The sequence below is a fragment of the Giraffa tippelskirchi genome, chromosome 13 (assembly GCF_054371585.1).
Source record: "Giraffa tippelskirchi isolate mGirTip1 chromosome 13, T2T-mGirTip1v1.2.pri, whole genome shotgun sequence".
Taxonomy (NCBI): Eukaryota; Metazoa; Chordata; class Mammalia; order Artiodactyla; family Giraffidae; genus Giraffa; species Giraffa tippelskirchi.
Window position 1 is genome coordinate 10,672,026 of NC_137287.1, and position 27,885 is coordinate 10,699,910.

The 27,885-nt window shown below is 44.4% G+C and overlaps 2 long non-coding RNA genes across 9 annotated transcripts in view; one reads left to right on the forward strand and one right to left on the reverse strand.

Annotated features, from left to right (window-relative positions):
- LOC145532588 (uncharacterized) overlaps nucleotides 1-27,885 on the reverse strand; it is a 623,961-nt gene that overhangs the window by 281,048 nt on the left and 315,028 nt on the right. The window lies entirely within an intron of this gene.
- LOC145532597 (uncharacterized) lies at nucleotides 1,160-27,696 on the forward strand. The gene is made up of 6 exons (XR_014073415.1): nucleotides 1,160-1,258; nucleotides 17,146-17,258; nucleotides 22,038-22,424; nucleotides 23,176-23,269; nucleotides 26,366-26,574; nucleotides 27,101-27,696. It is a non-coding gene; the product is annotated as an uncharacterized LOC145532597 (long non-coding RNA).

A 27,885-nucleotide genomic window follows, 5' to 3' on the forward strand; every position in this document is an offset into this window, starting at 1 on the left:
CATCAGTCAGCCATCCAATCATCTCATCCTGTGTCACTCCCTTCTCCTCCTGCCATCGATCTTTCCCAGCATCAAGGTGTTTTCCAATGAGTCGACTCTTCCCATTAGGTGGCCAACATATTGGAGTTTCAGTTTCAGCATCAGTCCTTCCAATGCGTATTCATAGTGATTTCCTTTAACCCTGGCTAAGCTATTGTACATGAAAACACCTTATATGTAATACCACAAACTAAGTGCTCAGGTGTGACCAGCATCTTTATCAGAGATGTTCCTTAAGCACCCCACTGGGAATGTGCTTGTGGCGGTCATCACTGTGCCAAAGTGAGAGTGCACATGCACACACACACACTCGTGTGCACACAGAGTTATTATGACTGTACGCAGACACAAAGATTTGTGGGCTGCAGTTTCACTGACCACCCCCTATTTTAACAGTGTGGGCCTGTGGGTACCCAATCCTCTTAGAGCCCTCCTACCCACACCAACACGTCTTCCTTCTTCACTTCCTTAAAAGCAAACAAACCGGGGGTGGGGAGGGCAAAATAAGCAGAATGGAGTCTTTTGACAGTCATGATAAATATCAGTTTGCAATAGTAAGCAAATAAACACAGTTTGGGGGGGCCTAACAAAAAGACTGCGATGGCTCAGCGCAGAAGCGAGGCGGCTGCGACGGCTCGGCGCAGAAGCGAGGCGGCTGCGACGGCTCGGCGCAGAAGCGAGGCGGCTGCGACGGCTCGGGACGGCTCGGCGCAGAAGCGAGGCGGCTGCGACGGCTCGGCGCAGAAGCGAGGCCGAGAGGAGCTAGGCCGGGCCGGGGGGCCGGGAGCCGGGGGCGGCGGCCGAGAGGGCCTAGGCCAGGCCGGAGCCCGGGGGCCGGGGGCAGCGGCCGACAGGGGCTAGGCCGGGCCGTGGCCCGGGGGCCGGGGACGGCGGCTGAGAGGGGCTAGGCCAAGCCGGGAGCCGGAGGCGGTGGCCGACAGGGCCTAGGCCGGGCCGGGAGCCGGGGGCCGGGGGCGGCAGCCGAGAGGGGCTAGGCCAGGCCGGGGGCGGCGGCCGAGAGGGGCTAGGCCAGGCCGGGGCCCGGGGGCCGGGGACGGCGGCCGAGAGGGGCTAGGCCAGGCCGGGGCCCGGGGGCCGGGGGCGGCGGCCGAGAGGGGCTAGGCCGGGCCGGGGGCCGGGGACGGCGGCCGACAGGGCCTAGGCCCGGAGGGGGGCTGGTGCCGGCGGTGGCGGCGAGAGGAATTACCCAAGGCCCAAGGTAAGAGAAACCCAAGTAAGACAGTAAGTGTTGCGAGAGGGCATCAGAGGGCAGATACACTAAAACTAAAATTACAGAAAATTAGCTAATCTGATCACACGGACCACAGCCTTGACTATCTCAATGAAACTAAGCCATGCCATGTGGGGCCACCCAAGACGGATGGGTCATGGTGGAGAGGTCTGACAGATTGTGGTCCACTGGAGAAGGGCATGGCAAACCACTTCAGTATTCTTGCCTTGAGAACCCCATGAACAGTAGGAAAAGACAAAAGGATAGGACACTGAAAGATGAACTCCCCAGGTCAGTAGGTGCCCAATATGCTAATGGAGATCAGTGGAGAAATAACTCCAGAAAGAATGATGGGATGGAGCCAAAGCAAAAACGATACCCAACTGTGGATATGACTGGTGATAGACGCAAAGTCCGATGCTGTAAAGAGCAATATTGAATAGGAACCTGGAATGTTAGGTCCATGAATCAAGGCAAACTGGAGGTGGTCAAACAGGAGATGGCAAGAGTGAATGTCAACATACCAGGAATCAGCAAACTAAGATGGACTGGAATGGGTGAATTTAACTCAGATGACCATTATATCTACTACTGTGGGCAAGAATCCCTTAGAAGAAATGGAGTAGCCATCATGGTCAACAAAAGAGTCCAAAATGCAGTACTTGGATGCAATCTCAAAAACGACAGAATGATCTCTGTTCGTTTCCAAGGCAAACCATTCAATATCACGGTAATCCAAGTCTATGCCCTGACCAGTAACGCCGAAGAAGCTGAAGTTGAACGGTTCTATGAAGACCTACAAGACCTTCTAGAACTAACACCCAAAAAAGATGTCCTTTTCATTATAGGGGACTGGAATGCAAAAGTAGGAAGTCAAGAAACACCTGGTGTAACAGGCAAGTTTGGCCTTGGAGTACAGAATGAAGCAGGGCAAAGGCTAATAGAGTTTTGCCGCGAGAACGCACAGGTCATAGCAAACACCCTATTCCAACAACACAAGAGAAGACTCTACACGTGGACATCACCGGATGGTCAACACCGAAATCAGATTGATTATATTCTTTGCAGCCAAAGATGGAGAAGCTCTATACAGTCAGCAAAAACAAGACCAGGAGCCGACTGTGGCTCAGATCATGAACTGCTTATTGCCAAATTCAGACTTAAATTGAAGAAAGTAGGGAAAACCACTAGACCATTCAGGTATGACCTAGATCAAATCCCTTATGAGTATACAGTGGAAGTGAGAAATAGATTTAAGGGACAAGATCTGATAGACAGAGTGCCTGATGAACCATGGACAGAGGTTCGTGACATTGTACAGGAGATGGGGATCAAGAAAATTCCCATGGAAAAGAAATGCAAAAAAGCAAAATGGCTGTCTGAGGAGGCCTTACAGATAGCTGGGAAGAGAAGAGAAGTGAAAAGCAAAGGAGAAAAGGAAAGATATTCCCATCTGAATGCAGAGTTCCAAAGAATAGCAAGGAGAGATAAGAAATCCTTCCTCAGCGATCAGTGCAAAGAAATAGAGGAAAACAACAGATTGGGAAAGACTAGAGATCTCTTCAAGAAAATTAGAGATACCAAAGGAACATTTCATGCAAAGATGGGCTCGATAAAGGACAGAAATGGTATGGACCTAACAGAAGCAGAAGATATTAAGAAGAGGTGGCAAGAATACACAGAAAAACTGTACAAAAAAGATCTTCATGACCCAGATAATCATGATGGTGTGATCACTCACCTAGAGCCAGACATCCTGGAATGTGAAGTGAAGTGGGCCTTAGAAAGCATCACTACGAACAAAGCTAGTGGAGGTGATGGAATTCCAGTTGAGCTATTTCAAATCCTTAAAGGTGATGCTGTGAAAGTGCTACACTCGATATGCCAGCAAATTTGGAAAACTCAGCAGTGGCCACAAGACTGGAAAAGGTCAGTTTTCGTTCCAATCCCAAAGAAAGGCAATGCCAAAGAATGCTCAAACTACCGCACAATTGCACTCATCTCACATGCTAGTAAAGTAATGCTCAAAATTCTCCAAGCCAGGCTTCAGCAATACATGAACCATGAACTTCCAGATGTTCAAGCTGGTTTTAGAAAAGGCAGAGGAACCAGAGATCAAATTGCCAATATCCACTGGATCATCGAAAAAGCAAGAGAGTTCCAGAAAAACATCTATTTCTGCTTTATTGACTATGCCAAAGCCTTTGACTGTGTGGATCACAATAAACTGCGGAAAATTCTGAAAGAGATGGGAATACCAGACCATCTGACCTGTCTCTTGAAAAACCTGTATGCAGGTCAGGAAGCAACAGTTAGAACTGGACATGGAACAACAGACTGGTTCCAAATAGGAAAAGGAGTCCGTCAAGGCTGTATATTGTCACCTGCTTATTTAACTTATATGCAGAGTACATCGTGAGAAATGCTGGGCTGGAAGAAACACAAGCTGGAATCAAGATTGCCGGAAGAAATATCAATAACCTCAGATATGCGGATGACACCACCCTTATGGCAGAGAGAGAAGAAGAACTAAAGAGCCTCTTGATGAAGGTGAAGGAGGAGAGTGAAAAAGTTGGCTTAAAGCTCAACGTTCAGAAAACTAAGATCATGGCATCTGGTCCCATCTCTCCATGGGAAATAGATGGGGAAACAGTGGAAACAGTGTCAGACTTTATTTTTTTGGGCTCCAGAATCACTGCTGATGGTGACTGCAGCCATGAAATTAAAAGACGCTTACTCCTTGGAAGGAAGGTTATGGCCAACCTAGATAGCATATTTAAAAGCAGAGACATTACTTTGCCAACAAAAGTCCATCTAGTCAAGGCTATGGTTTTTCCAGTGGTCATGTATGGATGTGAGAGTTGGACGGTAAAGAACGCTGAGCGCCGCAGAATTGATGCTTTTGAACTGTGGTGTTGGAGAAGACTCTTGAGACTCCCTTGGACTGCAAGGAGATCCAATCAATCCATCCTAAAAGAGATCAATCCTGGGTGTTCATTGGAAGGTCTGATGTTGAAGCTGAAACTCCAATACTTTGACCACCTCACGCAAAGGGTTGACTCATTGGAAAAGACCCTAATGCTGGGTAGGATTGGGGGCAGGAGGAGAAGGGGATGACAGAGGATGAGATGGTTGGATGGCATCACCAACTCGATGAACATGGGTTTGGGTAGACTCCGGGAGTTGGTGATGGACAGGGAGGCCTGGCGTGCTGCAGTTCATGGGGTCGTAGAGAGTCCGACACGACTGAGTGACTGAACTGAACTGAACTGAACAAAAAGATGGAATCTGGTTAATTAAAGGAATGACTGTAAGCAACACTTATCTTGCCATGCCATGCTTAGTCGCTCATTCATGTCCAACTCTTTGTGACCCCATGGACGGTAGCCCACCAGGCTCCTCTGTCCCTGGGGATTCTCCAGGCTAGAATACTGGAGTGGGTTGCCATACCCTCCTCCAGGGGATTTTCCCAACCCAGAGATGAAACCCAGGTCTCCCAAATTGCTGGTGGATTCTTTACCATCTGAGCCACCAGGGAAGCCGGTATCTTACTGACACCTAAGATTTATGCTTCCTTCTTATGTAACAATACTCTGACTTTTATGGTCTTTCTTTCTGGAGCCAGCTCTCCCATTCATTGTCCTTCTGTTTGAGTAGGACTGACCCCACTCCTGACTCCAGAAGGGGATCCTGATTAGCTGAAGCCAGTGGGCATAGCATCCATGCTTCTGGCCACAGTAATTGGTTCTGGGATGGGACAGAACTCAACCAGGGCATAGGGCATGGACAGGCCATGGACATAACTCACTCAGAGAGAGAAAAGGATGTTTGCTGGAACTACTGGGGGAAAGCATCTTTCTTCAGCTGATTCTGAATTTTCCTTTTATTTGAATATTTGATATTATGTTCATCATGAATTTTTGCATTTTTTTACACATATTATGAAAATATTGTTTCTTGATTAATGAGTTTTTTTTTTTTGATGTACATTTAAATTTTGCATCAAGGCAAAATTGCCTCAATCCTTTCAGCCTTGTCCTGGCCCTGGAGGGATACTGGGCTCACAGCTGACATAGCCGTTCTTTTTTTGCTTGAAGAGGGACTAAGGGGATGAGAGGGGGCCACCACATGGAGCTTTGGGAGGAAAGCATGGGAAGTGCATGGGATCAAGAGAAACCAAGTCCCAGTGATCTGAGTTACCAGATCAAGCTTTGCCTAAAGCTTAGCCCTCCTGCTTGAGAGTTTACAAGCACCAGTAAATTCTCTTCCCTCTGACTTATAACCAAAATAATGCAAACTGACACAATGGCTAATTACAAGGAGTACATCTGAATATACTTGGGGGAGTGTTTCTAATAGTCCGAGTAGCACTTCCACCTTTAGACACACGATCAATCAAACAGGGCCAAGTGTCTTCCTTGGCCGTGGTCAGTTTTCTGAACAGCACCTGTCACTTGTAGAGTATTCTTTTCTTCTATAATTTATTAAGTCCCTTTTACATGTCAGGTACTGACATGTACCTGACATGTATGTGTGTGTGTGTGTATGTTACCTGCTCAGTTGTGTCTGACTCTTTTCAACCCTATGGACTATAGCCCACCAGGCTCCTCTGTGCATGGGGATTCTCCAGGCAAGAATGCTGGAGTGGGTTGTCATGACGTCCTCCAGGGCAGCTTCCCAACCCAGGGATCAAACCCGGGTCTCCTGCATTGCAGGCAGATTGTTTACCATCTGAGCCACCAGGAGAGCCCCAGGCACTGTATAAATACTCTGTATACGTTATTTCCTTTCATTCTTACCACCCCCTCAAAGTGGTATTGGGTCATACTATTATTACCCATATTTTACAGGAAAGGAAGCCAAAACTGAAAGGAAAAAAAAGTAGGACATACAAGGTCACAGGAAAAGAGGCAGAGGAGGGGTTCACAGCCAAATCCGCTGGTACCAAAGCTTATGTTCTTAATGACCATCTGATACAGTCCCAAGATTTACAAGAAACACCTGTTACAGAGGCTCCGTGTGTATTTGAGGGAATGAATAAATTTGTTACTTAATTAGTTGAAAGGTGAATGTTAGCCATTTTGATATCCACTCATTTCATTTCAATTTACCTCCTTCTATAAATAGAGTGTGAAGCACAGCCTCTTTAGGGTTATGTTTGGGTTAATAGCTGTTTTTCTATTAGGGATACTATTCTCAGGAGTTACACATCATCAACATTTTTTAATACAAACTGATGAAAAAGCACACACAGATAGAATAATGGCTCTATATCGAAAGAAATTCTGTGGTGAATTTGGTCTCCTCACTTCAAAGATTCGGTGTGTGTGTGTGGCGGGGAGGGATCAAACCCGGTCAAGAACTTTAAAATGTTTTCTAAACTCTGAGGCAAATACACAACTCATTATTACTGTGTTTTTATGTGTATTTTCTTGAGGTAGGGACTCAGTATCCAAAACCCTAATTGAATGTTAAATTTTTCTCCCACTATGACTGAGAACAATCATTTGATGAGTATGTTTGCAAGACAAAATCAATACAATCTTAAGCAATAAATTTATCTGACGAAGGTAAGTATCACAGTACAAGAGTTCCAGGTTTTTAGCATTCTTAACCAAAGCAATAAATAAACAGACTCCTCCCAAAGCAAAGATGGAAATATAATTATTCAGTCTCTCCATGTCAGATTTGCCCAGAAATTGAAATATTGTTAGCAAACACGGATTTAAATTTTGTGCTCCAATGAATTGGTAGATCTCTTAGTTTATTGTTTTGATTTCCCTGCATTCTACCACAGGGAAATTATGCAAACTCTCACACTACATGAAAAGAATACTGATAATTACAAAATTTGCCGCTTAGCTGGAAAACCATTTTGCAAATCTCTTCTGATCTATTGGCATGGTAGCCTGTGTACATTTGTGCCACTGCTGTTCTTAAGACTCGTGATCTGATACACGTGTTAAGTGTGCATGAAACTGCAATGCCCAGCCAACTGTTCAATTCAGCAAATAAAAATCATCATAGCTGGTTTTCTCTGAGGGGCTGGTTGCTTAACAGACTTAAGTTATCCTAGAGTCCAAGGTTGCAAGTCCACTGTCTGCTTCCAATTGCACCTGGAGGTCAGAAGCCCTTGGAAAAGCTTCATGAAACACAAACCCCAGGTCCTACTCTAGACTGGCTGGGTGCTCATCAGAGCCCAGAGAATCTGCCTTTAAATACACCCTTCAGCGAGGTGACTCCTCTGCACTGCCAGACGGAGAGCACTTCTGTGTCCATGACCCACAGAAGAGGTGGAAATAATGCCATCCTTTGTGTTGTCTGCATGACACTTAACCTAACTACTTTTTGCTGTATTTATTTACTTATTTATTTTTTAATAAAACCTGTTGGACCCCCCCGCCCAACCTTTCCCCTGACTGCTATAATGTCATGGAGATACAAGCGCACAGGCTTTGTTTCCATCTGGAAAGTCTATGCTGCTTAAAAGCTGAGAGAAACGTATTTATCATGGAGTCTTAGAGGGTGTCTGTTTCTAGTGTTCCCTCTGCATTCTCCATGGTAATTCTCTGTTGAGGTTCAAAGTCTTCTTTCATTATAAATAATAACCTTTCAACTCTATGAAAGCAGCAAGTCTTTCAGCTAAACATCTCTTTTCACCTGGCCATCCTAAATCAAAAAAGTAATGGAGTGTAGAAAAAAAAATAAACGGGCTTTTAATCCTGCACTTACTACCTGGCAGATTGTTGAGTCCCATTGTGACTCAGTTCCCTCATCTGCAAAATGGGATTTAATGGCATTATTATAGTATACATACCTCATGGAATTATAAGAATTAAATGAGATAACTCATGTAAAATGTATGCATTAAATGTTGTTTAGTCACTAAGTCATGTCCGACTCTTCGGTACCCCCATGGACTGTAGCCCGTCAGGCTTCTCTGTCCATGGGGTTTCCTGGGCAAGAATACTGGAATGGGTTGCCCTGCCCTTCTCCGGGGATCTTCTCAATTCAGGGATGGAACCTGCGTCTCCTGCACTGGCAGGCGGGTTCTTTACTGCTGAGCCACCAGGGCAGCCCATGATTAAAGAGATGGTTGCTCTCATGGGAATCGGGCTTCCCTGTGGCCCTAGTGGTAAAGAACCTGCCTGCCAGTGCAGCAGATGCAGGTTCCATCCCTGAGTTGGGACGATCGCCTGGAAAAGGGCATGGAAATCCACTCCAGTATTCATGCCTGGAGAATCCCATGGACAGAGGAGACCGGCTGAGGAGCCTGGCAAGCTACAGTCCATAATATCGAAAATAGTTGGACATGATTGAAGTGACATAGCATGCAGCAGGCATTATGGTAATTGCTATGACTAAACTTTGTTTTCCAGACTGCTAAACACTGGAGTTCTGTATTAGATGTGGTTTAATCTACTAAAGATGGGAATATAATCCCAGTTATGGTTTGTCTCCAAGCAGTGTTCAATAGACAGATTAGTTTATTTAGGATTGGGGAGGTCATACTCTCCACATTCTTTTCTCTGGTCAGAAAATGGAATGATACAATTATTTCTGTATCACCCCCTTGCAGAGATATATTGACAGGGTTTCCCTAGTGGTCCAGTGGTTAAGACTTCACCTTTCAATGGAGGAGGGGGTGCTGGTTCCATCCTGATAAGAGAAGTGAGGATCCCACATGCAAACAGAACAAAAGCAACAGAAGTAATGTTGTAACAAAAACTCAATAAAGACTTTAAAAAAGAAAAATTCTAACAAACTGCAGTGTTGGGGGAAGTGTCCAGGGAAGTGTTGGAAACCAAGACTGCATTCTGCAAGAAATATTTTAGAATCTGGCATTCTCAGCTAGGAAAAGAAAAGCCATCAGGGAAAGTATGACAGTTGTCTTCAAGTATCTCCATAGCCATTCCAAAGAGATAGAAGAGGCTTGCTGAGATGGTCCCAAGAAGTAGAATTAGAGATGAACTGTAAGGCTTCCCCAGCACTCAGAATCTCAGGATTTCCCGTGACCTGAGCACACTGCTTCTCTTCAAGCTAATGAGAAATGAGTGTTAATTTTTAAAAAGTCATAGTACAGTGCTGCCCTTTTTGAATATTCAAAAATGGCTGGGGTTCCTGCTGGGAATGGTAGCCTGCAAATTAGAAAGGAGCCGCTATAATTCATATGAGCAAAACAACTCCCAAAACATAGACATACTGGTGGATGATTTAAGGGGGACCAGAAGCCCCATTTACAGGCGTCGGGCTCTCCAGACTGTTTAGAGCTCTCAAACATCATGATTACTGGTAAAGGGGAGAGGGGTTACTACACAAATGTCCCTGGCTCCTCTACAAAGCCCTGGCCACAGGAAACCCATCCAGAGGGGGTGGGTGGGGACTTTCCTTAATCTGGAAAGCAGACCATTGTTTAACAGGACCTGAATCCCCTGAATTCAGGAAAGAATAGGAAAGCTACTTTTTCTTCAACTTGATTTTTGTGATCCAAGGCATGATGCAGTAGATAAGAACTTCTGAAATCCCTGTTTATTCCATAAAAATACAACAACTTATGCTTTGTTTGATAATAATGTCATTGTAGGGAATTTCCTGGCAGTTCAGTGGTGAAGACTCTGCACTTCCAATGCTAGGGGGCACAGGTTAGACCCCTGGTTAGGGAACCAAGATCCTGCATGCCATATGGTAGGCCAAAAATAAAAAATAAGTATTATTAGAAAAATAAATACTGTCACCGTATTAAAACCCTTCCCAGGTGGCGCTAGTGGTTAAGAACCCACCTGCCAATGAAGGAGACCCTGGTTTGATCCCTGGATCGGGAAGATCTCCTAGAGGAGGGCATGGCAACACACTCCAGTATTCTTGCCTGGAGAATCTCATGGACAGAGGAGTCTGGTGGGCTACCCGTCCATGGGGTGGCAAAGAGTTGAGCATGACTAAAGTGACTTAGCATGCATTAAAACACATCTTTTCTGTGAAAATCAAAGTCTAACAAAATTGTTATGCCTACTATAAAAACAAAAAAGTTAGCCAGTCTAGATGATATACAAGCAACTTTCTTGCAAATGAATTCCATGCCTCTTTGACTCTCAGGCATTGTCTTCTCTAAACATAAACCATTTATGGGTACTGTGGTCCTTATGTGTCCCCCTAAAATTCATATGTTGAAACTTAACCCCCCAAAATGATTCTATGAGGAGGTAGGGCCTTTGGAAGGTGATGAGGTCATAAGGATAGAGTCCTCGTGAATGAGATTAGTGCCCTCATGAAAGAGGCTCCAGAGAGCACCCTCATCCCCTTCAGCCACGTAAGGAGACAAGAAGAAAGACAAGGAAGAGAGCCCTCATTTGACCATGCTGACACCTCGATCTTGAACTTCCAGCCTCTAGAACTGTGAGAAATAGATTTCTGTTGTTTTTAAGTCAGTATATGTATGGTACCTGGGGTTCCCAGGTGGCTCAGTGGTAAAGAATCTGCCTGCCAATGCAGGAGCCACAGAAGATGTGGGATCGATCCCTCGGTCGGGAAGATCCCCTAGAGGAGGAAATGTCAACCCACTCCAGTATTCTTGCTAGGAGAATCCCATGGCGAGAGGAGCCTGGCAAGCTACAGGCCATGGGGTCCCAAAGACTTGGACATGACTAAAGTGATTGAGTATACACACATGCGTATATATGGTATCTTGTTTTAGCTGCCCAATGGACAACATCAGTGAGAGAGCCATCTAAGGAGGAAGACAAACGGGCATAAAGGTTTACATTCATTGCTCTGGATGGTGCAATGGAAATGGCAGAATTGGCACCAAAACTCAAACCTGCTTCTCCTACTGGTACGTTATAGACTGAAGATGCCAGAGACCCTGGAGAGGGCTATTGGGCAGTGTGGCCAAAATGCCAACCTAACCTAGGCTAACGCAAGGCAACAGAATAAACTGGAAGGGTGCCATATTAAGACTCCAGGTTTGAAAGAGTGGAGCCAAGACCACAAATGCCAGAATTGAAGTGGAAGATGGGAAAGAGGCTCTTTGGAAAATCAGTGCTGTTCCAGATATTCTAAGAGGTGCTCTCATACTGAGTAGAGACTTGGCATTTGCAAAGTTAACCTGAGTTTCCAAATCTTAGGTTCAAAATCCTGTGAGTAATTGGAAAATCTTACATGATCACAAACTAGACCTCCACAGGAAAAGGTAATACTACCATTTTGCACAACTCTAAGAGACACATTTTACAATATGGAACATGTCTTCTAGAGTTGTGCAACATGGCAGGCCTACAGCACAGTTGATATTTTAGCAGTGATCTGAGCTAGTGACCAAGTCTAACTCACTGCTCAGCATCTATATCTTGGTGTGGCCTTTTTGCTTTCTCTTCAGCGTAAAGCGACAGACTTCATTTTCTTGGGCTCCAAAATCACTGCAGACAGTGACTGCAGCCACAAAATTAAAAGACTCTTTCTCTTTGGAAGAAAAGCTATGGCAAACCTATACAGCATAATCACTTCACTGACAAAAGTCTGTATAGTCAAAGCTGCGTTTTTTCCAGTAGTCATGTATGGATGTCAGAGTTGGACCCTAAAAAAGGCTGAGTGCCAAAGAATTGTTGCTTTCGAACTGTCGTGTTGGAGAAGACTCTTGAGAGTCCCTTGGAGAGCAAAGAGATCCAATCAGTCAATCCTAAAGGAAATCAATCCTGAATATTCATTGAAAGGACTGATGCTGAAGCTGAAGCTCCAATACTTTGGCCACCTGATGTGAAGAGTGGACTCATTGGGAAAGACCCTGATGCTGGGAAGGGTTGAAGGCAGGAGGAAAGGTGGATGACAGAGGATGAGATGGTTGGATGACATCATTGACTCGATGGACATGAGTTTGAGCAAGCTCCGGGAGATAGTGAAGGACAGGGAAGCCTGGTGTGCTGCAGTCCATGGGGTCTCAAAGACTTGGACACGACTGAGCAACCGAACAACAACATGGGAGGGTAAAAAACGATGACGCTTATAAGCCAGTTGCAAATATCAATAACGGAGATAGAAATCGAAAAGAAGTGTTGAAGAAATTCAAGGGTAAAATTTGAATTTGGTAGTTGCTTCAAGGCAGCCAGTACTCTATAAGGAATCAAGAAAAAGTAATTTCTGAAACTGTTGAGCGAGTGTTCCAGCAAGAATTTATTTTAATTGCTTTATAAATTGCTTTAATCCTATATTTAGGGAATCATTAGGGGCCTGAAAGGGTCACTTAAAATTTTCACTTATGCTTAACTAAGTTTTATAGAGAAAATTACATGTTTTAATAGTATTCATAGAATCAGGGACTTGTAAAGGTCTCGAGATGTGTCCTTTTAAAATAGCAAAGGTCTGTGACTCAATATCACTTAATTCTCACAATAGCCCTGTGAGATAAAGATAATTATTCTTTTTATAGATGAGGCAACTGACCCTCTGAGGGTCTGAATTATTTGCAAAGTAAGCAATTTGAAGGAAGGATTCTACCTTATTCATCTTTCCATCTCAAGGGTCTGGAATGTGGCAGACACTCAGCATTATTATTTCAAGGGTTCTCAAAGCATGGTCCCCAGACCAGCAGCAGCAGCATTGCCTGGAAACTTTTTAGAAATGCAAACTCCTAGGCTCCACCACAGACTTCCTGACTTAGACACACCCAGTACAGGGCAAGCCCTCCAGGAGAGTGGACAAAGGTCTGTATAGTCAAAGCTGTGGCTTTTCCAGTAGTCACATACAGATGTGAAGGCTGGACCATAAAATAGGCTGAGCATCAAAGAATTGATGTTTTCGAATTGTGGTGCTAGAGAAGACTCTTGGGAGACCCTTAGACTGTAAGGTGATCAAATCAGTCAATCCTAAAGGAAATCAACTCTGAATATTCATTGAAAGGACTGATGCTGACGCTCCAATACTTTAGTCACCTGATGCAAAGGGCCAATTCATTAGAAAAGACCAATGCTGGGAAAGATTGAGGACAAGAGGAGAAGGGGGCAACAGAGGATGAGATGGTTGGATGGCATCACTGACTCAATGGACACGAGTTTGAGCACACTCTGGGAGACAGTGAAGGACAGGGAGGCCTGGCACACTGCAGTCCATGGGGTTGCAAAGAGTCGGACATGACTTAACAACTGGACAACAACAACCAGGAGATGGTGGTGCAGGTGAAAGTGTGTAAGAAGACTGGGAAGTGTATCCAGGTGAGAAGGCAGGTATCCAGGCTCCTCAGAGCCCTAGGAGACACAGGGGAGCAAGTTTCAAAGAGCTAGGATAGTAACACCCCAGTTCTGGACTGATCTCTGCTGAAGTCTCTCTTGTCCTCATTCTCAGAAGAGCCACATGCCCTCAAGCCACAGTCTGGCAGGATCTGCTCATGGCTGCCATGCTCGCAGCTCACCTCACCACCAGCAATGTGCACAGAATCCCAGTCCCTTCCCTGCAATGAATACAATTAGTCAAGTTTCCATCTTTCTTTCTTCTTCCCAAATCCCCCACAGTGAGGGCCACCTGAGGAAAGAAAATTTCATCTTGCACAAAACCAGATTTATCTCTGTTCTTTGCACAACAATACAGTGAAAGCCCAAATGATTTCTCCACATTTGGTAGCACTTAGAAGCTTTTCATCAGCACAAGAATAAGGAGTACAACTATTTTCCTCATTTCCGTTTCCACCAGCGATACAACTGAAAGAAAACAGTTTAAATCTATCAACTGCAGAGATGTTTTTGGCTTAGGACAAGCACCAAAGTTTCAGCATTTATCTAGCATCACAGCTTATCTGAGATGAAAATAGCCTACGAGATCATCTATCTAGTCCCTGCAAGATGATATACAGTGGTACCCAGAACACTTTCTGTTAAAGAATTATGTATATATTTTAATATGGCTCAGGAAAAAAACATGTAACTTTCATATCATACCCATGATTTCACGGGTATTATTGCTTGTGGTGCTGATGCACTTCCTTCTCCTTCGTGCTCATGTGCTCAGTCATGTCCAACTCTTTGCGACCCCATGGCTGTAGCCCACCAGGCTCCTCTATCCACAGGATTCTCCAGGCAAGAATACTGGAATGGGTAGCCATTTCCTTCTCCAGGGGATCTTTCTGATCTAGGGATCGAACCTGCGTCTCCTGCATTGCAGGTGGATTCTTTACCCCTTGAGCCATCAGGGAAGCCCTCATTACTGCTCAGAGTAAAGCTAAAGTAACTAGTGAGTCAAAAACAAAAGTGAAATGATTTCAGAAAACATCTATAAATAAGCAATAGCCCAGGTGTTGTGCAGATATGGCAGAAATCATGAAAGTGATATGCAAAGTTTGGGGATTAGGTAATCACACCTAATAGGCTGCTGGAAGGAAAGAGAATTCACCCCCCTTCAGATGGTTCAAATGGAGAATCTTCAATGAAGGAAATTCTTAGGGAATTGTGGGCAGCATTAAGAGAACTGAAGGTGATGCTGAGGCATGTGGGAATCAATGGGTGGAGGAAGTCATTCCCGCCCCAAGGCTGAAGGGACAAGGGAATGAAATAGTGCAGCTGGAGCAGTGGAGGAGAAGTGACCTGCCAAGCGCCAAGACCGAGTCCTGGAGCGAAGGAGCAGTGAGAAAACAGCTCAAGCTTTCCTCCCGCCCTCTCATCTCCTGCCTCTTCTTCCCACTGGCCAAATCCAACTGGAAGCCAGAGGCAAAGGAGCCAGGCAGTCCCTGTGGGAGAGGCCAGGCCCCAGGACGCAGGTGGCACAGAGGATGAGCACAGTGACGGGAAAGACAACGGCTAGTGACGGGGAGACAGGAGTCTACTGCATTTGCTTCTTTTAGACATGCAGACCTGTCTGCCCAGCAGGAAAGGCAGGCCAAGGGGGCTTCAGGAAGAATCATTGCTCAGAAATATGACTGCAGAGATTGGTAGATCTCAGAGAAGTGCCATAAGGTATCTGCACCTCAGTTTCTCTATCTGGAAAGTGGGATGATTATCTCTGCATTGCAGGTTGGTTGGGAAGGTGACAAATCACCTGTCACGTTGCTGGTAAACACAAGATGCCCAATAAAAAATAGCAACTTTCATGCCAAATGAAAGAAACCAAACACAAAAAGTCACATATTGTATGATTCCATTTACATGAAATATCCAGAATAGCTAAATCCATAGAAACAGCAGATTGGTGCCTGCCGCAGGCTGGGGGGAAGGGAGACTGGGGAGTGACTGCTTAAGGGGTTGATTTCATTTGGAGGGTGCTTGGAGGAGGATGGTGAACCCGTGTTGGAACTAGACAGCTATGTTGGTTGGACAACATTGTGAATATACTAAATGCCAATGAATCACTCACTTTGAAATGATTATATTTAATACTAATTTGCTAGGGCTGCCATTACAAAGTACCACAACCTTGAGTGCCTTAAACAACTTAAATGTATTGTTTCACTATTGCTGGATTGGGAAGATCTGCTGGAGAAGAGATAAGCTACCCACTCCAGTATTCTTGGGCTTTCCTTGTAGCTCAGCTGGTAAATAATCTGCCTGCAATGTGGGAGACCTGGGTTGGGAAGATCCCCTGAAGAAGGGAAAGGCTATCCACTCCAGTATTCTGGCCTAGAGAATTCCATGGACTGTATAGTCCATGGGGTTGCAAAGAGTCAGACATGACTAAGTGACTTTCACTTTCACTTTCTTTCTGGAGGCTGGAGGTCCAAGGTCATGGTGTTTCATGGTTAGTGCCAGGCATCTCTCCTTGCCTTGTAGATGGTCAACTTCTGTGTGTCTCTATGTCCAAATTCCCCCTTTGTATAAGGGTATCAGTCATGTTGGATGCAAGGGCCTAGCTACTATAGTAGGACCGCATCATAACTTAACTAACCTGCAATAACCCTGTTTACAAATGAGGTCAGTTCTGAGATTCTGGGGACTTCAACACAGGAACTTAGTGGAAGGGGGGACAACTAAACCCTGAATAACAGTTAATTTTATATTATATGAATTTCACCTCAATAAAAATATGGGGGGAAAGTAACTAATTATTATGATCATTATTATGAAAGTCAGTGGCCCATTATCTCAAGGTCAGGTGTAGCATAAAAACCCCTATCAAGAATTAATTCTTTGCAGGGCAGAAACAGAGACAAAGACATGGAGAAACAGACTTGTGGACACAGTGGGGGAAGAAGAGGGTGGGACGAATCAGGAGATGAGGATTTACATATATATATATATATATATATATATATATATATATATATATATATATATATACTACCAGGGTTCCCAGGTGATGCTAATGGTAAAGAATCCCCCTGCCAATGCAGGAGATTTAAGAGATGCAGATTCGATCCCTGGGTTGGGAAGATCCCTTGGAGGAGGGCATGACAACCCACTCAAGTATTCTTGCCTGGAGAATCCCATGGACAGAGAGAGGAGCCTGGTGGGCTACAGTCCAAATGGTCTCAAAGAGTCAGACATGACTGAAGTGACTTAGCACGCATGCATATACACTATCATTTGTAAAATAGCTAGCTAGTGGGAAGATGCTGTATAGCACATGGAGCTCAGCTCAGTGCTCTGTGTTGACCTAGAGGTGTGGGATAGGGGTTGGAGGGAGGCTCAAGAGAAAGGGAATATATTTATACATACAGCTGATTCATGCTGTTGCACAGCAGAAATTAGCACAATATTGTAAATCAGTTGTACTCAAACTAAAAAATAAATCATATCAATGTATGGCAAAAACCACTACAATATTGCAAAGTAGTTAGCCTCCAACTAAAATAAATAAATTAATTTAAAAAATTTAAAAAAAGAAAGTAGACTGCAGCCTAAACATTTAAGGGATTTCCAATTAAAAAAAAAAAAAGAATTAATTCTTCATGGGCCCTAATTTAGTCTCTTCCAGATATCACTACTTTGACTGTTGTGGGTAATGCCCACCCAACCCACGCACCTTCAAAAGTACCTGGAGGTATAGATAATGAAGATGTCATGGGGATATTAAGAAGGTAATTCAAATGTTTGTTGAAGACACCAAACTCTTACCCTGGAGCAAGAACTAGGTACAGCATAGCATGTTCTAGCAAACATAAGCATGCCACAGCAACCTACTCAGCGAGCTTACTGTCTATTAACTCCTTGCTAGAGACACTGTGAAAGACATTGTTGGAGAAGGAAATGGCAACCCACTCCAGTATTCTTGCCTGGAGAATTCCATGGACAGAGGAGCCTGGCGGGCTACAGTCTATGTGGTTGCAAGAGTCGGACACGACTGAGCAACTAAGCACAGTAGCATTGTGATAACACTTAACTTATTACCTGGGACTTTTCTGCTCTGGTCTACACTGGCCTCATCTCCAGCCTGTGCTGGCTGAGTCCTGCTGAGCCCACTCCTTGGGGGTCTCATAACTCTCCTGCACCTTGTCACTCTGTGCTGTGACCGTTGCTTATATGTTGCCTTTATCATTGTCTGCAGTCGGACTTGTGTCACTGTAAATGTTCAGAGTTCTCCTTAAGCATGGGCCTGTCCTTCCTTCCTACGTGCTTTATCAGATGGGAGTGATCCAATTCATCTGTGAATCCTGGAGATGGCATCTATTTGGCCCTGGAGTCCCCTTTCTAAACTTGGACCTCTGTCCCAAGTCAGCATGGTCTCTGTCTGCTCCACTGGCCCCCACCCCCATTTTCTTGCCACAATTGTTAACATCTATTGAGGACTGACTATGTGTCCAGGGCTGTTATTATCTGTATTTCAGAGATGAGGAAACTTGGACTCAGTAAGGTTATAAGTCTCAAATAACAGAGCCAGGACATATCAGAAGGAAATGAACCCTGGCTCCAAAACCTCTGTTCTTACCCACAACACTGGACTGTCTTTCAATACCAGGAACACGATTAACATTGCTACCCTACTAATACTTTAAATCTGAATAGTGCATCACAGTTTACACAACATTTTAACAGAACTAAAGAAATGTGTCATTGAATCCAGTGTTGAAAGAGCATCAGGGACTAAACTCAAATTCAACAAGTATTTACATACTAACTGATTTTAATGTTTTTCCTCATCTACAATGTCACAAATATTGCCTAAGACAAGGAATAGACTCATTGTTTGAATCAAAGCAAGAGTATACCTTATTTCATTTTGCAATTTTACAGTTTTCCAAACATCTCCATATATACTATAATATTTGAACTTTATAAAATTCCTTGAAGCAGAAAAACATTGAAACAATTATTCCTATATTTCAGATGATAAAACTGAGGCTGTAAGACATTGAGACGGAACTTGAACTAAGGTCTCCTGGCTTGTAACCTTCTATATAACATGCTGTCTACCAATGGACTCATTTGGGGATAATACATTCACAATAATTCAGCCAATTTGGCAAGTGCTGTTCTGTAATCTCTGTTATAAAAGGCAGCATGCCACTTTTCCTTCATCTAGTTAGAACCAATTTCTAACAAGACTGTTCTCCAACAGAAGTGTTTCTGGGCTAACCAGCATTGCTTTGAATGCTAGAATGAAATATTCAAGCAACTGGCTTTATGTACAACACATATGCAATGAAGGTGACGAAATGACCCTGATTCTCTTCAGCATCAACATTCTTCATTTAATTAGGGGGTTGACATGGTCATGGGGTGAGTATTTGGACTAGATCTCTGTCTCCAGAAACAGCACAGTCAAGGCAGGAGATCTGCTCTCCTCCTCGCTAGAATTACAGGAAGGAAGGAGATTTCAGCTCTCTGGTAGGCGTCCATCCCAAAACTTCATTTCCCTTTGTGTTTTCACAGCCAGGAAATCCCTCATCATATTGAAATAAATCCCTCTTTCTCTTCTCTAAGCCCTCATATTGCTCTGTTTTCTAGGAGGAGAGGGAACAGCTGCTTATTCCTAAGAAGCAGCAACCAACCCCTGAAATCTGTCCACCCCAGCACGCTGTGGGATTCCAAATATTTTAGTGTCAGACATCTGAGTGTTAATTACTTTACCGTGGCTCCCACATCCAGGCTGATGGGTGCAAAGCCAAGCTGGCCGAGCTAAGCATTGCAGGAAGAGAAAGCAGAAAGTGGGTTCTGGCATTGCCAGAGGGTCCAAACATCACCCAGATTCTCACACATTACTTGCTTGTCACCATCCATCACTCTACCCCAGGGCTTGGCACCCACCACCACCTGCACCCAGACACCTGCGTCTGTAAAGATACACTCGGGTGCACAAAAAAGAAACTCTGGGTTTGACCTTTCACTCACTCTCTCAGCTCCTCTCCCACCTCATTGCATCCCACCTTGATCCATTAATTTCCTCTTAGATGTTGACATTTTCCCTTAGTCTAAAACTAAAGCTGCATGTCTTACCTAGTTTCTTGCCCATAGCCAGCTGTTTTGGGAGAACAGCTTTGCACAATAAGTATAATACTTTCTCACATAGCCCATGTCATTATCCCATGGTGTACAATGATTGGAAGAAGCAGAGTCTGTAACACCCATTATTAACAGGAAGACTTAGGGAGTAATCATTACAAGACAAACACCCCTTCAGTTCAGTTCAGTTCAGTTCAGTCGCTGATGTCATCCAACCATCTCATCTTCTGATACCCCCTTCTCCTCCTGCCCTCAATTTTTCCCAGCATCAGGGTCTTTGGTTTCTTTACCTTTCAGAAAATAAAGGCAAGGATTCCAATTCTTTAGCATAATATGAAGAATCAATGATACAGTGTATGTAGAAGTGACTATTGTTCTTCCCACATAGTAGATGTTCAGCAAATGTTACTTCTTCTTAATTTCTGTATCTGCCTATGTAAGGACAACAGATATTGTTTCACCTTACTGGTCTCCTTTTTTTTTTAAATTGAAGTATAGTTGCTTTACAATGTTGTGTTAGTTTCTGCTGTGCAGCAAAGTAAATCAGCCATCAGTTCAGTTCATTTCAGTCACTCAGTCGTGTCTGACTCTTTGCGACCCCATGAACTGCAGCACGCCAGGCCTCCATATCCATCACCAACTGCCTGAGTCCACCCCCAAACCCATGTCCATCGAGTCGACGATGCCATCCAGCCATCTCATCCTCTGTCGTCCCCTTCTCCTCCTGCCCTCAATCTTTCCCAGCATCAGGGTCTTTTCTAATGAGTCAGCTCTTCACATCAGGTGGCCAAAGTATTGGAGTTTCAGCTTCAACATCAGTCCTTCCAATGAACACCCAGGTCTGATCTCCTTTAGGATGGACTGGTTGGATCTTCTTGCAGTCCAACGGACTCTCAAGAGTCTTCTCCAACACCACAGTTCAAAAGCATCAATTCTGCGGCACTCAGCTTTCTTCACCATCCAACTCTCACATCCATACATGACCACTGGAAAAACCATAGCCTTGACTAGATGGACCTTTGTTGGCAAAGTAATGTCCCTGCTTTTAAATATGTTATCTAGGTTGGTCATAACCTTCCTTCCAAGGAGTAAGCGTCTTTTAATTTCATGGCTGCAGTCACCATCTGCAGTGATTTTGGAGCCCCCCAAAATAAAGTCTGACACTGTTTCCACTGTTTCCCCATCTATTTCCCATGAAGTGATGAGACCAGATGCCATGATCTTAGTTTTCTGAACGTTGAGCTTTAAGCCAATTTTTTCACTCTCCTCTTTCACTTTCATCAAGAGGCTCTTTAGTTCTTCTTCGCTTTTTGCCATAAGGGTGGTGTCATCTGCGTATCTGAGGTTATTGATATTTCTCCCGGCAATCTTGATTCCAGCTTGTGCTTCTTCCAGCCCAGTGTTTCTCATGATGTACTCTGCATATAAGTTAAATAAGCAGGGTGACAATATACAGCCTTGACGTACTCCTTTTCCTATTTGGAACCAGTCTGTTGTTCCATGTCCAGTTCTAACTGTTGCTTGCTGACCTGCATACAGGTTTCTCAAGAGACAGGTCAGATGGTCTGGTATTCCCATCTCTTTCAGAATGTCCCACACCTTAGCAAAAGAAAATCTTAGAAGTTGGTCCTTGGTCCCCTCGGTGGGTGGGCATTTAGCTGGAACTAGTATTCTTGCCTGGAGAAACCCATGGACAGAGGCGCCTGACGGGCTACAGTCCATAGGGTCGCAAAGAGTTGAACACAAATGAAGTAACTGGGCCCGCACAGAGCATAAATATAGTCATCATAGTATCCAGTATAATAAAGATACGATCCAATTTTATAATATATAATGATCTAACAAACACAAATGATAAAAACAAAACACTAGATCATTAAAAAATAAGTCTCATTAACCAGAGATAGTTCTGGACCCCAACTACTATTTCTACTGGGGGACTAATAGTACTTGAATTCTTGTCTCCTTGTTGGGAAGTGACAACAATTAATAGGATGTGTGCCCTGTGTTTAATGCTTTCAGGGTGTTCCTCCTCCATCTTACCAGCAACCTCAAGCACGGATCTGATGTGGTAAATTTTGTATTTTAGACTCGTGCATTCCTTCTGGGGGACTTGAGGACTTCAACCCACATAATCCTGGTCTCCATGCTCCTCTTGAGTTCTTTGTGAACCTTAAAAAATCTGTACTCGACTCCTTCTGCAAATGAAACTATCAGGAGTATGCAGATCCTGGGCTCCTGTCCCTCATCACCTGTTCCCCACATACTCCCAGTGAGAGTTCTAGATCAGGGGCTGTCCAATGGGACTTCTAATAAGTTTTTTGGTTGTTGTTAGTTTTTGTTTTGTTTTTTTTAATGTGGACCTTTTGTGCAACACTGTAAATTTGTTACAACATTGCTTCTGTTTTATGTTTCAGTTTTTTGGCCTCCAGGCATGTAGGATCTTGGCTCCCCAGGATCAACCCAGCACCCTCTGCTTTGAAAGACAAAGTCTTGACCACTGGACTGCCAGGGAAGTCCCTCTAATAAGGCATAGACCATTCCACAGAAGAGAGGGGCTATAACCTTATAATCACACACACAACAGCCCTCAATGGGGGAAAAACTCCCTAGAGAGCCACCAAAACCTGTGTGTATCAACAACTTGAGCAATTACTTACTGTTTTGCAATTAAATTCACTCAGGAAAATGGAATCATTACTGTGAGGAGCAGCTAACCAGCAAAGGGCCAAAGTGTGCTTTCAGCCATATGGCAGGCAATTCCCAACGATGTCGACAGAGAATTGCACATGAGCGACTGTGAGGCAAGTCTCATTCCTGGGAGAAGCTCTGAAGTTCCACTATCGCAAAGGGAAGCAGAAAAGTGTAGGGGCTGAGTGTGGCTGTATGAAGCCATCGTTTTTATGCAAACAGACAGGCTAAGCCCGCACCCAGTTCATTATAGTATATTCTTCTATCCTGTCCAAGTTTTAGGGGAAGTAGAAGAGAGTACATCTTCTGCAAAAGCTTCCTTTTTAAATTTCTTTCAGCACATTGATATTCTGCTCATTGCAAAGAAACACTCAAGAAGAGTATCTGTTTTGAGTTAGTGAGTAAAGATCCTTAATATGCTAAGAATCATGCAGACAGAATGCACAAGGTCTAAAATGCAAAATTTAACACATGGGCTCCATGTTTGAGGTTGTTGGTAAGATGGAGAAGGAACCCACAGAAAGCAATAAACACACGTGCTCTTAATTGGTGTCAAACTTTTTCAAGAAGGAGACAAAAAGATTTCTTAGAACAAATCTTGTCATCAGCCTCCACACAGAAAGGTATGAAGGTATAAAGGCCAGAGGATAGTACCAGCCCTGGTGCAAATATGCTTGGCCTGGGTCAAACTCCACATGGCAGCTTAAGTAAAAATCATCAGCCATGTGTCAAAACAATCCAGATTTTCACTCATTGGCATGAAATAAAGCCCCTGCCATAATGGCTGGCTTTATAAAGGCTGCATGTGGATTATAAACTCAGAGAGGAAAGACATTGCTTCTTGCTTTTATTTCACTCCTGTAGGCTCCAAGCATGTGATCGCTCCAACCATCCCATAAGAAGGAGGGATCCCAGTGAGAAAGCAAGTGGAAGGAAACGCAGAGTTAGTCCAGAAAAGGTGGGAGACACAGGAGAATCCTTCACTAGTTTCACCGTAGCACTCTTTGCCTGGGGGAGAGTGAGCTAACCAGAGGTGATGACCACAATCAGAATAATCCCAAAAATAATAGTAATAATAACAGCTATCACGCACTGAGTGCTCTGCATGAGCCAAGCACCGAGTTAGGTGCTCTACACATGTTACCTGCAGATCGCATCCTCTCAAATTCATCCCACGTGAATTTCAACTTCCCTGCATAGTAGGTACTACTGTTGTTTCCATTTTACAGATGAAGAAGTGAGGTTAAATGATGCAGGAAAGGAGATATAAAGTGGATAGACCAGTTAGGAAAGAATGGGAATGGGCAGGAAAAGTAAAGGATGGTCATTGAGTGGGAGAGTCTGGCCAAAATTTGCATGGGAGGGGATACGTCCACAAGGTCAACAAAGGCAGATGGGTACCACGGATCCCAGCAGGCAGGCAGGGTCCAGGGTCTGGATCATTAGTGGATGAGTCAGCCAGCCCAGTGGTCCATGGTAGCAAGCTCTAATCACAGGCACAGAAAACACACATATTGAGCAGCGGCTCTTTCACAGTTCCTGCTACATGAGATTCTTATAACCACCCTGAGGGACAAACACCAGGACAGAGGTTCAGAAAGCACCTCACCTAAGCTCACATCCTTGGGAATCTGTAGAGTTGTCACTCAAGGAACTGTTCAAGCTCAAGCCACCTGTTAAACGCGGCTGCCTCTCAGGGCTGCTTAACCAGCAGCTGGGGTTCTTAGTTCTTGAAACATTCACACATTGACCATCTGGAGTATGAACCAAAGTCCCAGAACCCGAGAGACCCACTGGATAAAGAGGGAAGACCATTTCCAAGATGGGATGGACGGTTACCTCCAGTAAGTGACTGATGGTGGCAGGGGCAGGCTTGAAGGACAAAGCAGAGGTCAAATCAGCAAACTGAAAGGAGTGAGACAGGAGGCATGCCAGGTGATGACCATGTGATAGAGGAAGAGAGGCCATAAGGATCAGAATGAAGCAAGAGGCCTGATATTCAGTTGGCACATCACACCCACAAACAGCCTCAGTTACCTCTTCAGCACTGAATAACCCAGCAAAAACTGGGTTTTCCTCCACAATTAACATCCTCCCCACTTAATATGATGTGGGTGTCATCTCCAAGACCTTTTTCAGATGCTTCTTTTTAATTCACTCTCAGATTTAATCCTGGGGTCAGACACTTTGCATGCATCCAACTCTTTGTGCCCACTGACTGCAGCCCACAAGTCTCCTCTGTCCACAGAATTTTCCAGGCAAGAATACTGGAGTGGGTTGCTATTTCCTACTCCAGGGGATCTTCCCAAACAAGGGATCAAACCTGTGCCTCCTTCACTGGCAGGTGGATTCTTTTACCACTGTGCCACCTGGGGAACCCCAGACACTTTGAGGCAGATCCAAAGATCTAGAGCATTCTATCATGTTATTAATTGTGTTATTAAAAGCTTCCTCCCAGCGATGTGTCCCCAGATTCTCAGAGGCTTCCAGCCTCTGTCTCACCTCAGATCCAGGTAGATGACCCTTGTTAAATGTCAGGTCTAATTACCATTTCATACTCTAACCTCTTCTCTCATTTAGAAAGACTCCTCATTTCAGTTCTTTTTTACTTCCCTGCTTCCATTCTTTCTTTTCAGCAAAAGGAGAGATTAAGGCCTAACCACCTTAGTGGTTTCAATGCCACTAATAAAGAGAAAACCATTGGTTAATTTTTTTTCTAAAGATAAGAAGGTAGCAGTCTTTTCAAATAAGGAAACAGAAAGGCTTTCCAGAGGAAGCAGGTGGAAAGGTGATAAATGGGAAAACGGTGTAGCAACTGCACTTCAGTTTGCAACTTCTTTCCTGGGTCCCTTTGAAGCCGGCTCGATTGAAAGCATTTGTTTCTTTACAAGAATAGAACGTTTGACAACTAATTAAACCAGGCTTTTGACCTTAGCTTGAACAAAGTTTGTGATCATGGAGTACAGAGCTAGGTTTAAAATAAGGGGAGGGGAGTGTGGCTACCATAAACACGGTTGGGGATTAGAAATGGCTGTTGATAAGCCGGTTCTGGTTTTCAAGAGTGGTCGCGTGCCATGCACTGATGGTCAATTTGCCTCTTTTTAAAATGCACTGACCACACAAACCTTATTTCACCTCATTTAATCATTGTGCTGGTGTTTCAAAAGGCACTTCCGAATCCATTGTGGTTGAAGGTCCTGACTCTGAACTGTTTAGAATGCTAACTCCCCCACCCACCTGTCCACCGCCTCTGGCCTTGCCTCCCAATAATCTTGCTTCAAGCTGGCAGCCAGAGTGAGCCTTTTACAATGGGACAGCTCACGTCACTCTGTGCTAAGAAATCACCCAAAGATGTCTCTTTATCTGTCCAAGTAAAATCCAAAGTCCTGGCTAAGACATCTATGGCCACCCAGTCTTATTCCCACCTCATCTCTCTCTTTCTCTCTCATTTTCTCTCTCTCCCCCACACCTGTACCTTGCATTTCCTAAAACATCCTCACTGCTCATTCTGTTTGCCTTCTGCAGGGAATGCTCTTCCCCAGGTTTCACCGTGATTTATTCCTTCACCTCTTTTAGATCTGGACACAAGTCCCCTTACTAGTGAGACCTTTTCTAATCACTCTACTCAAAACAGCAAACCCCAACCTTCCACAGTCCCTACACACACACGCACACACACATGCACACACACACATAACTTTTTGTTCAAGATTCAGGGGTTCCAGTTGTGTGTCCCACAGAGCCCTCTGCACCCCTGTTAAAGCTCTAAAATTAGAAAAGGCACCTTTGCAGAGCTCTTAGGGGCTTCCTGCTGGCTCTGTGGTCAAGAAACTGCCTGCAATGCAGGAGACTCAGGTTTGATCTCTGGGTCAGGAATAGCCCCTGGAGAAGGGAATGGCTACCCACACCAATATTCTTGCCTGGAGAATCCCATGGACAGAGGAACCTCGCAGGCTACAGTCATTGGGGTTGCAAAGAATTGGACACGACTGAGCGACTAACACTTTCACTTTCCAGAGTTCTTCACAGCACTGACTTAGAGGCTTCCTTTCAGGTCAGCTTCTCAAAGGCAGCATCTATGGAGGAGACCCCAAAGGACCATCTGCTCAGCCCCCTCTTAGTTTTCTCTCCGGGAATTCGGATGTTGAACCAAAAGAAACCCACGCTACATTTGGGTGGCTGGATCTGCAATATCATCTCCCACCGATTTGTGAGTAACAGAGAAGAACGAAGCTCATGCCCAGAGAGGAACAGAGATGAGAGGTAATTCCAAGGCCTGCGTTTGCATCACTCACCTTGCATGGGTGAGACACCCCAATATCCTCAAAGAAGCTTCTCTTTTCTGTTAGTTTGAAAAAGACAGTCTGTCTTTTTCATCTCTGCATCCAAAGTGCCTGACATGAAATAGATAATAAAATATCTAGAACAGAGTGAGTGAACAAATGAATGAATCCATGAGCAGGTGAGCGAGGGCAATGATGCCTGTCACTTACAGAGCAGGATATTTTGAGAGACAGTGGAAGACAGCTCTCTGTGACAAGACAGTGATACTGGTCTTAAGAGGCCCAGAGAGAGAGGCTCACAGTAAATATCACTGCTAGGGCATTCCATGCATGTGAGGGAGGACCTGACTAAGAAACAAGTCCCAGTCCCATCGGATGTCTTGAAGTCAGCCATGCTGCTGGCTAGCAGTGCCCCAAATGCAGCCCTAAACCAGCAAACCCCAATTGAGAGTACAGGGCCCTACACAGAATTCTGTCCTGAATTTCCTTCTTTCTTTTTTTTTAAGAATCAAGGAGTTACATTTAGAAACAGACACTTTCATTCCATTCATCTTCAAGAAGGTTGAAGTGCCAAAGAATTGATGCTTTCGAAATGTGATGCTAGAGAAGACTCCTGAGAGTCCCTTGGACTGTAAGGAGATTCAAATCAATCAATCCTAAAGGAAATCAACCCTGAATATTCACTGGAAGGACTGATGCTGAAGCTGAAGCTCCAGTACTTTGACCCCTTGATGCAAAAAACCAACTCATTGAAAAGACCCTGATGCTGGGAAAGATTGAGGGCAGGAGGAGAAGGCGGTGACAGATGACATGGTTGGATGGCATCACTGACTCAATGGACATGAGTTTGAGGAAACTCCAGGAGTTGGTGATAGACAGGGAAGCCTGTTGTGCTGCAGTCCATGGGGTCACAAAGAGTCAGACATGACTTAGCGACTGAAAAACAAAAACACCTTCTCTAGAGACCTCAGAAACTGTTTACCTGAACTTGGCAACAATTTTTCCGTAAGTCAGCTAGCTTGTCGACAATAATATTCAGTTTCTATTTTGTGCTAGCCATTATGAAAATATGTAAAAGAAGTAAAATATGTTCTCCTGTCCTGAATTTCAAGTGATGTGTCACACTGTCCCAGTGCCCATGCCTCTAAAGCAGTGACATGGTCACTTTGAGGACAGTTGTCTCAGTAGCAGAGAGTGGATGGAAGTTGGAGGTCTCCTTTTAACCATGGTGTGTGGTACCCAGTACATGAGGTACTCTCTGCAAAACACTTTGCAGAGCCCGGCTCCTAGT